Here is a 9,483-nt window from a genome sequence, read left to right as displayed (position 1 = left end):
AAAATAATTACAAAAGTACTGAAATAGGATGATATTTACAGAAAGTAACCTAATCTTATCACTGGCCACTTCTTAATTTGCTTAAATTACCTTTCCGTCCTTATTCAATCGACACCAAAACTAGAAAACATTTATTCTATAATTTTATTTCCAATGTTTTTATATACAAATAATAAAAAATCCAAATCATTTTGTTTTGTATCCATCCTATTTCAAATTCAAAACATTAAAAAAGAAATTTATCAAATTTTATTATATTCCATCACATATTTTAGATTTCAGTCGGAGAACCATCAAAATTTTACTCCTGTTTTTACCAATTTTTAGTAGAAAGGTTGTAGAAGTAGTCCTATTAATGCCATAGCAATAGGTTGGAAGGAATCGATGAAAGATAACTCAACTATTAAAGATATATCTTCGATAAAAAATCGGAAGTTCAAATCTTCATCTGCATGTGTTATGTGTTATTCTTGAAACTAATAAAACAATTTGTTGAAAGGTGGTACCATTATAGTAGAAAAAAATCATGTAGAAATAGTGGATATATTAAATTCTAGGTGAATATCTCCTCCATTAGTCTTGTAAGGTGGCACAGTGGTAAAGGTTCAGGATAGTTTCTCAGATTTCAAGTTTGAGTCTGGTTCTGACCACAATGTTGCTTAACCCAGACGATAAAATACTAATTATATGGATCCAATTAACCTACGCCACAGGGCATCAATTTTGAAAAAAAAAATGCATATATATCCTCCATTACAATTTCTTTTGATCAATTTTTTTTCGGCATAATATATCTCACATCCTACCATATCTCCAAAAATAAAAAATAAAAATTTCGCCTAAAGTGCAGAATGCATGGAAGCTCGCGTGTGGTGCGCTTCATCTTTTGAATATGAACTTGCATCATCTCCATAAGTAGTTGCATTCTCTTATACACTCCAAATCTCTAGCAAATTGTACACTTCAAATCTTTTCCAAATTGCATCTTCAATTGTGGAAACTTGGTGAGATATCAATCTTTACCCTCATTTTTCAATTTCATCCCATTGTGTACCTTAAACTTAGATTAATGTTGTAATAATTACATTAAACTAAAAAAAAATGTTGCAAACTTTACCCTCTGAAAAGTTTTCATTTGAAGAATCCTTCAAAAAGTATTCTCACATCCATTGAATGAATTATGAAACATATTTCTTCCTCTAAATGGATAGGATTTCCAATAAAAACAATACTAAAAATTACGGTTTTTTGAATATAATGTTTCATTTCAAACTTATTTGTAAAATAATACTCTTTTTTAAGTATATTAAAAGAATAACGCGTTTCTTGATTTCATTGAAATTAGTGACTTTTTTTTAAAAAAAATATTTTACATTGCTTTTCTTTTTTCTTTAGTACAACATGTAAGATTGAGGATTCGAACTCATGAGTTTTTAGTCGGAGATAGATGTCTTGACTAGTTGAACTATACTCCGATTAAAATTTCATATTGATTTTCATTAAAATTGATGGGTAAATTAGCCTTAAATGAATATAGGGTGTAAATAGCAATACTTTATAGGTGCTCTAATTCGATGAAATTGAACTGAAAAGTTCCGGGTGAAAATTGAAAAAGATAAAAGTTTATTTTTCTCCTAATTTTTAATTTAATTATATTATTAATATAATACCTATTAAAAATGGGGAAGGGATAAATCAAAATTTCTTTCCTTTAACACGTGTCATGTAAAATCTAACTATGTTTTTTATATAAGAAAATAAAGTTTATTAATGAGAATTAAATGTCACCATTAAAATATTTAAATAAAATTAGTTTATAATTTAATTTTATATTAAATATTTATGTATCTAATCAATGAAATTGTCAATTTAATAGTTAGGGAATAATCTCATATAAATTTTATCTCCAAGGTTTTTTTTAATAACACTTTTATCTCAAAGTTTATAAATGATTTTGTAGGAATAACATATATAAATGATTTAGATTGAAAAATTACTATTAAACAATCGTAACTCAGTGACAATTGCAATATATCTCCAATAAGATACTTGTGAATTTGATTCCTCACTCCACATGTCGTAGAAAAATGGATTTTCGTAATTTTATATTGTTATTGTTTGTTTTTTTCCTTTTTTTTAGCTAAGCCAACCAAATATATATAATCTAATCCAGTTTAGGTCAATGATTTTTAATAAATTTTAGTTAAGATAATTTTAGGTTATCTTAACCTTTAATATTTTATGATAAATTTTTAGTTATTAATTTAAGTTAAAGTCAATTTTATTTACTTAGTATTAAAGCGACTTACATCAAATTTCAGTGATTTATCTTATTCATGTTTAATTAATCATATTGGAGAATTAAAAATTAATTTGTATATGAGGGTTTTTTTCTTCTTTTAATTTTTTTTCAAAGAATTCTTTAAAAAGTCAAACAAAAGGCTTTTAGAAAAAGCATCATTTATCCAAGTAATAGGTGCAATTGGTTGAAATCGATTGTGTAAGGTAAAAATATAGACACGTCTTGTAAACTTTAGGGGATATATAAAAATTTTAAATTCTCCCTTTATTAAAAAGAAGAAAATTAGTAAAAAGAATTAGGTAGATTAAACTTCATTATGTTATACTTTTTTCATCAATGCAATATTAAAAAGTCTTAGCCAACCATTAGTTACTTGTTCTACTAAAAAAAAAATTACTTTTTCTTTTACCTTGAATTTTCGCACGCATTTCGTTTTGGTTAAATTCATGTTTCGTTTTGTTTTCCTCAATTTTTCATATGTTTTATTTGTCTCGTAGTTTTTGAATGTTTTGCTATAGTCTTTAAATTTTACATTAAAAATTCGTTTAACTTTAGTGAATATTGAAAATTTTTCATTAATCATTTAATAAAAACATACTTGGAAACATACTACAGGTAGCTTTTAAATACACTTGTTTATATAGACATTTATTGATCTAAGTTAAACAAAAGATCTATCCTATGTCATATTTTTTAAAATTAATTTGTTAAAAAATTAATGATAATAGGGTTAATAAAATCATTTCTTATACAAAATTTAAAACTAATCAAATAACATATAAAAAGTTTAGAAACTAAAATAGAAGATTTGAAAGATATGCATGATAAAATTTATTTACTTTTATTATATTATTCATGTTGACTGGGATCCTAATATGTTTTTTTTCTTAAAAATCAAAACATTTTTGTTTTCGTACTTAGAAAATAGAAACCAAAAACCAAAAACCCATGCTCTATCAAACTACGCCTTGCATATTATTTAAATATTCCAAATATTCAGTATTTATACCGACAAACCTACCATCTGCTTTAATTTAGAGAGAGAAAAAAACCTATAATTCAAATGGGCACTTAATATTTGTGCTATTTATGTAAATATTTCAAAGAAAAAAGTAAATACTTCAACATATATTAACTAAAATAAATTCTTAAACTCAAATGAAATGCAAAAGAGACTTAAAAAGAAATGAAAAGTCGTGACATTTTTTTTTCTAATTATGTCATGGTTTTTTTCACCATTTTTTTAACATATTAAATTTATGCTAGCAAAAATTTTAGGTTATTTATTCTTTTTAGAGATTCAAGTTGCTCAAAATGGTGGATAGATAAATGAGAAATTGAAGGTAAAATTTAAACGATCAATCAAATTTGTAAAATTAATAACACCGTTATTAATTTTAGTAATTAATACGAGCCCCCACACCTATGAAATATTAAATTTCGTAATTATTTATTTCGTGAGCACCAGTTCCACACTTATATAAACGATGGCTCCTACCATTTCCACATCTACCGGTAAAGTTCAGCGGTTGTATCTTTGGGACTGGGAGGTAGACGTTTATTTTTATTTGAATAATTTTTTTTTATTATCCAGGAGTCAAGTGGCCTTTTGGTTTTTATGCCCCTATATCTGAAACACAGGTGAGACAGAAATCTACTTTAGAACACATATTCACATTGTAGCCACATGAATTTCTTTTTAGTTCTATCACTTTATGATCTTTATGCTTTTTAGTTTCAATAATTTCAGAGCATGATTATATATTTGGTTTGTTATAATATTTTTCACGTAATTGTCATAATAAATTTTAACATGTTTATTTATACAATATTTAATATATTTAGTTATTCTTCCTAGCGTATAATTTTTTTTTAATAAATTACACTCTACGTTGATGTCACGTATGCCTTCATCTCTAAGTTCTTGGTATCAATCTAGCACTAGTGTGGTGCTTTACCAAATGCACTCTAATATTTAAGTTGGAATTCAAATTGAGAGCAGACGAGTATGAAGTCAATAAAGTAGAATGACAGTAATCTCGAGGGTATGAGAGTCTGCTTACGAGTTGGGTGTATCAAATCCTCACGATATGAGCTGCGTAGGAAAAGACGGCTTATGTCTATTAGAGTTGCTATCTTCCCTATATATGGAGGGTGAGAGGCGATCCTGGACGATCATCTAAGACGTGTGTTGCGATTTGAGTACACGATGTTAGCACCCTGCCGGCTAGCTATCATTCGTACGAGATGTGCAACTGCGCTCGTCGTTGCACCGAAATTGGGCCCAGTTGCTTGATATTGGGTTTGGTCTTTTCTAAACCAATCCACATGGCTGCATGATACTTATGACTCATGACACCTAGACTATTTCTTTTTAGGGACGTGACACCTAGATTTTACCCAATAATAATAAATATATTTGTTTTTACTAAAAAATAGATATTAAAAAATTAAATATTAGAAACCGAATACAAACACGGTTATATATCAGACTAGGCATCACATCTTTAAATTAGAAACATGGCTAAAGGTACTAATAACCCTCCCTAAAGATCAGAAATTTGATGAATCCAAAGAACCATTTTACGTGCTTGATCTAGGACTTCTCATCAGTCTTATCAACGACTGGGCTCGTGCTCTCCCCATGATTCAGCCATATTACTACGTCAAGTGCAACCCAAACACGGCCCTCCTCGGTGCCATGGCCGCCCTCAGCTCGAACTTCGACTGCAGCAGCCGAGCCGAGATCGAATCGGTCCTGGCTCTCGGGGTCTCACCCAACCGAATCATCTTTGCCAACCCATGCAAGGCCGAGTCCCACATCAAGTACGCTGCCACCGTTGGTGTTAACTTGACCACTTTCGACTCCATGGCTGAAGTAGACAAGATCAGAAAATGGCATCCCAAATCTGCATTGCTCATTCGAATCAAAGTTGTGGACGATAGTGCCGCGCGCTCCCCTTTGAGCTCCAAATGTGGGGCATTCCCCGCCGAGATACTGCCGCTTCTTCAAGCTGCTCATGCTGCCCACCTCGATGTCGTTGGCGTCTCGTTCCATATCGGGAGCGGACGCAGCGATGCAGGTGCTTATCATGTGGCTGTAGCCGCTGCCAAAGCTGTGTTTGACGCAGCAGTTCGACTAGGGATGCCAAAGATGAAGGTGACGTTGAATCATCCCTAAATTCAAAAAGTTTATATTTATCCTCTAGTTAAATTTAAATTTAATAGTTTGATTTTTTTAGCTCCTAAGAATTGAATGTGTCCATAAACTTTAAAAATATTTAATACATCCTTAAATTCTCAAAGTTGAGTATAGTAGATCTGGAAATTTTTAAGTGTCTAAACTTTTAATTCTAAGTTTGAAACACTTTTAACATCTCAAATACGCATTGGAATTGGAAAGTTTAGGAATTTATATTAAAAAAAAATTTATATCACTCCGAAACTTAAAAAGTTTTTAAGAACTTATATCAATGCTATTTTTAAGAACGGCGACAAACATACTAAATTAATGGTAACTATAACCTTTCAAATAGGAAACCAAAATCAAAATTCGGTTAGTATAATTTTTTTTTACATTTCTTTGTGAAGCAAAGAAAAAAAAGAAGAATTTATTCATATTCTTAACAGGTGCTGAACATCGGGGGCGGATTCACCGCGGGGGTGCATTTCGAGGCTGCAGCCACAGCCGTTAAAGAAGCAATTGAGAAGCACTTTTCCGGCGAGGAAGGGGTGAGCATAATGGCGGAGCCAGGGCGGCTTTTTGCAGAGAGAGTTTTCACGTTGGCGACCAATATAATTGGGAAGCGAGTGAGAGGAGATTTTAGAGAGTATTGGATAACGGATGGGATATACGGCTCCATGAATTGCATCGTCAACGATCACGCGGTTCTCACGTGCACCCCACTAGCCACCACCTCAAACCCTCAAGATCCGACATGTGGGAACGCTGAACTGTACAAGTCCACCGTGTTTGGCCCGACACGTGACGCCTTTGATACCATTTCGGATGCTTACTGGCTACCGGACTTGAAGGTGGGTGATTGGCTGCTGTTTCCAAACATGGGCTCCTACACGTCAGCAACCGGGTCCAGCTTCAGTGGGTTTTCCACATCCGCAATTTCCACCCATCTTGCTTATTTCATACCATAGTAATAAATAGTATTACTTAATGCACTGATCTCTTCCATTTAAATAAATTAAGGCTAGTTTTACAATCATGGCTAAAGGGTTGTATATATGTAATCCAGTTTTTTTTTTTTCCTCTTCTGATATTAGTGGTATTGTAATTTTAAAATTATTTAAAATATTTGATCATGAAAAAAATATTAATTTACTTATTAAGGTTTTTATTTTCGTATCTATATCATTTTTCAAAATGTTTATATTTTAAGTTATGAATTAATCAAAGATGTTATGATCACACTATACTTTAAATACATGGAAAAAATTTACAAAATGGTGAGGATCTAAAAGTTGGTGGATATGTGGCGAGACAAACCCAAAAATTTAACTCTTAGCCCAAAAGAAATTAAAAAGAAGTAAAGAACGGTCGCATGCAAATGTCACATTTACGTTTTTAAATAATGTTTTATTTGCGTTTTTATGTAATATGTAATATAGAAATATTTGATCAATTATATATCCTCATTAGTGTTACAAAATTATTGCAAATAATATAAAATTATAAATATAACTGTAATAATTAAAATTCATTGAGGCGGTTAAAATGTTAATAACTAATTAATAGTTAATTAAAAATAATAATTACTAATTAATTCATTTACCAAACATAAAAACCCCACCTATATGGGCAGCAATCGTATCCTAGTTTTAAATACTAACCAATTATTTAAAAATATGAATAAATAAATAGTTTTTACATTATTTTTTTTAGTACAAAAAAAATTTAATACTTAATAATTAAATTGAGTTTGAATTAATTACAATGTTAATACCAAATCATTAATCAATTTAAAATATTAATTATAAATGTAATAATAAAAACTTATTATGTCTAATGTATCAATAATTAATTAATAGTTTATCAATTAAAAGAGTAATAGATATATATAAAAAGTACAAAACAATGAGAAATAATTAATTGAAAGAGTAATAAATATATATAATTTATATCTTTTTTTAATGAAAATTCTTTTACTACTAATAATTAGTTTTAAAAAATATTCAATATTTAATTTTTTATTTAGTAAAACAGTTAATAAAAAATATATTAATTACTAATTAATAAGCACATGGGATGTTTATTCACGACAATAGCACCCCTCTTTTGCTATTATCCAACTAATTCTTCTATTGTTTGTACGGAGATCTTTAATGTGTAGGAAGTTAAAATTCTAACCAAGTAGAAATGTATAAATTATTTTCCAAGGGACTAACTCATTTGTAACTATCAACGTACCAAACTGGAAAAAAACATTTGGTTATGGTTGATGGATTCCACTAAAAGCTCTTATTTATTGAAGGAGAGCAATGCAAGGAGGAACGCTTTTGTGTTGCGAAAATGAGTTAATAGTGAAGTCCGACTATAAAATTCTCAAGTAAGACGACGATTTAGTCGAATACTAAGTAGTTCTAAGTAGTTTATCAAGCAAACTTCTCTAAGTAGTTTATCAAGTAAACTTAAACCTAGATATAGAGTATCTACTATTATGAGTCAAATTACTCACATGGGTGGGTAACCATGTAGGTCGAACCACCTAGCCAGACCAGACCAAACTCGAGACAACCCAAACCCAACCGAACCTATCTATTCGAACCAACCCAAAGAAACTATCTCTTCAAATAATAAAAGGCAAGATATGCTCTCAAATCTTGACTTTTTACAAACTTTTTTGCTAACTTAAACATCAAAGTGGGGTGGAGTTTGCAACAAATTAAACTCGTTGTGTGCAGATTTCTTTTCGGGTAGGTGTCTACGAGAACGAGAGCTATCAATGTCGGAGACCAAAACCAAATTGTTGCGATTGATGCCATCTTAGTCATGTAGCGCACAATATTGAATGGAACACAAAGGTAGAAAAATGGAAGTGAAAGAGCGAAAGTCTCAAAGCACATGCCATGCCGCTGCCAACACGAAACTGATCCTACATTTTGAAACCATCTCTATATTAAAATATTCACATTTCATACCACACGTTTAATCTTTAGTGGCACAAGTTTACCCAAATATTTTTTACTATTTTGATTTTAAAATTGAGACCCCTTCAATAACATTCTTTTATTAATTAATTTCAATTTTCTAAAACTTTAATGAAGTTTCTGTTTTTGTTAACTTTCAAATTTCATTCTATTCTAATATTTAAATATGTGATAAAACTAATATTCTCTCCAAAGACGATTATAAAAATGTTGTAGTAACCAATAAATTATTACAAAAGAATTACACTAGTAAAATACTCAAAATCATATCATAAAAATATATAACAAATCTTAAAAAAAAAACGGAAATTTGTTTTATAAAGCTACTCTATTTTGTTTTTGAAATTTACCTAAAATTTTGAAATCATTTTTAAAAAGTAAAAAAAAAACAATTATCAAATAACTTTGTTATTAAAAAACGAAAATAGAAAACGAAAAACTACTCTATTTTGTTTTTGAAATTTACGTGGAATTTTTAAATCATTTTTAAAAAATAAAAAAACAATTATCAAATAATTTTGTTTTTCAAAAGCTAAAAATAGAAAACGAAATGGTTTTTTTGAAGAATACATTCTTAACACTCTTAATTAAGTAATTAAAGTGTTAAATATGGCAATTAGTTGAAGCTTATTAGAAATGAAAGATTAAATAGATTTAAGCGTTTTATTTTTATATGCACGAAACCGCCCTTGGGACTTGGGAACTGCAACAGCAACCTGATTTTATAGCGGAAAATGTCTCGAAAAGTGGGAGTTTTTGAATTTTGGCCTTTACAAAGTCGCATTTAGTAATTATTTTTTAAAGAGAAACGTGTTCTATAATATCGCTGTCTGTTCTCTCAAAATTTAAATTAAAAAACTAGACAGGTTTATTAAAAATTTAAAGATATATTTATTTTTTGATATTTATTATGTATTTTGAAAAAAATTGAAAATAAGAGTATATTTGAATTCTTGAACAAATTTCAAAAACAAAAACAAACTTTACTACTTTTACTATTATTAAAACTATGTAACAAA

The 9,483-nt window shown here is 29.4% G+C and overlaps 1 pseudogene across 1 annotated transcript; it reads left to right on the top strand.

The window, feature by feature from the left end:
- Nucleotides 1-3,789: 3,789 nt before the first annotated feature.
- LOC111013993 (ornithine decarboxylase pseudogene) lies at nt 3,790-6,579 on the top strand (annotated as a pseudogene). Its single transcript, XR_015792954.1, has 3 exons — nt 3,790-3,852; nt 4,833-5,462; nt 5,933-6,579. The product of XR_015792954.1 is annotated as an ornithine decarboxylase pseudogene (transcript).
- The last annotated feature ends 2,904 nt before the right edge of the window (nt 6,580-9,483 follow it).

This window comes from Momordica charantia (genome assembly GCF_013281855.1).
Source record: "Momordica charantia cultivar OHB3-1 chromosome 8 unlocalized genomic scaffold, Mcharantia_2.0 BLBB01000008.1, whole genome shotgun sequence".
Taxonomy (NCBI): domain Eukaryota; kingdom Viridiplantae; phylum Streptophyta; class Magnoliopsida; order Cucurbitales; family Cucurbitaceae; genus Momordica; species Momordica charantia.
This window is presented reverse-complemented; position numbering and strand designations above follow the sequence as displayed.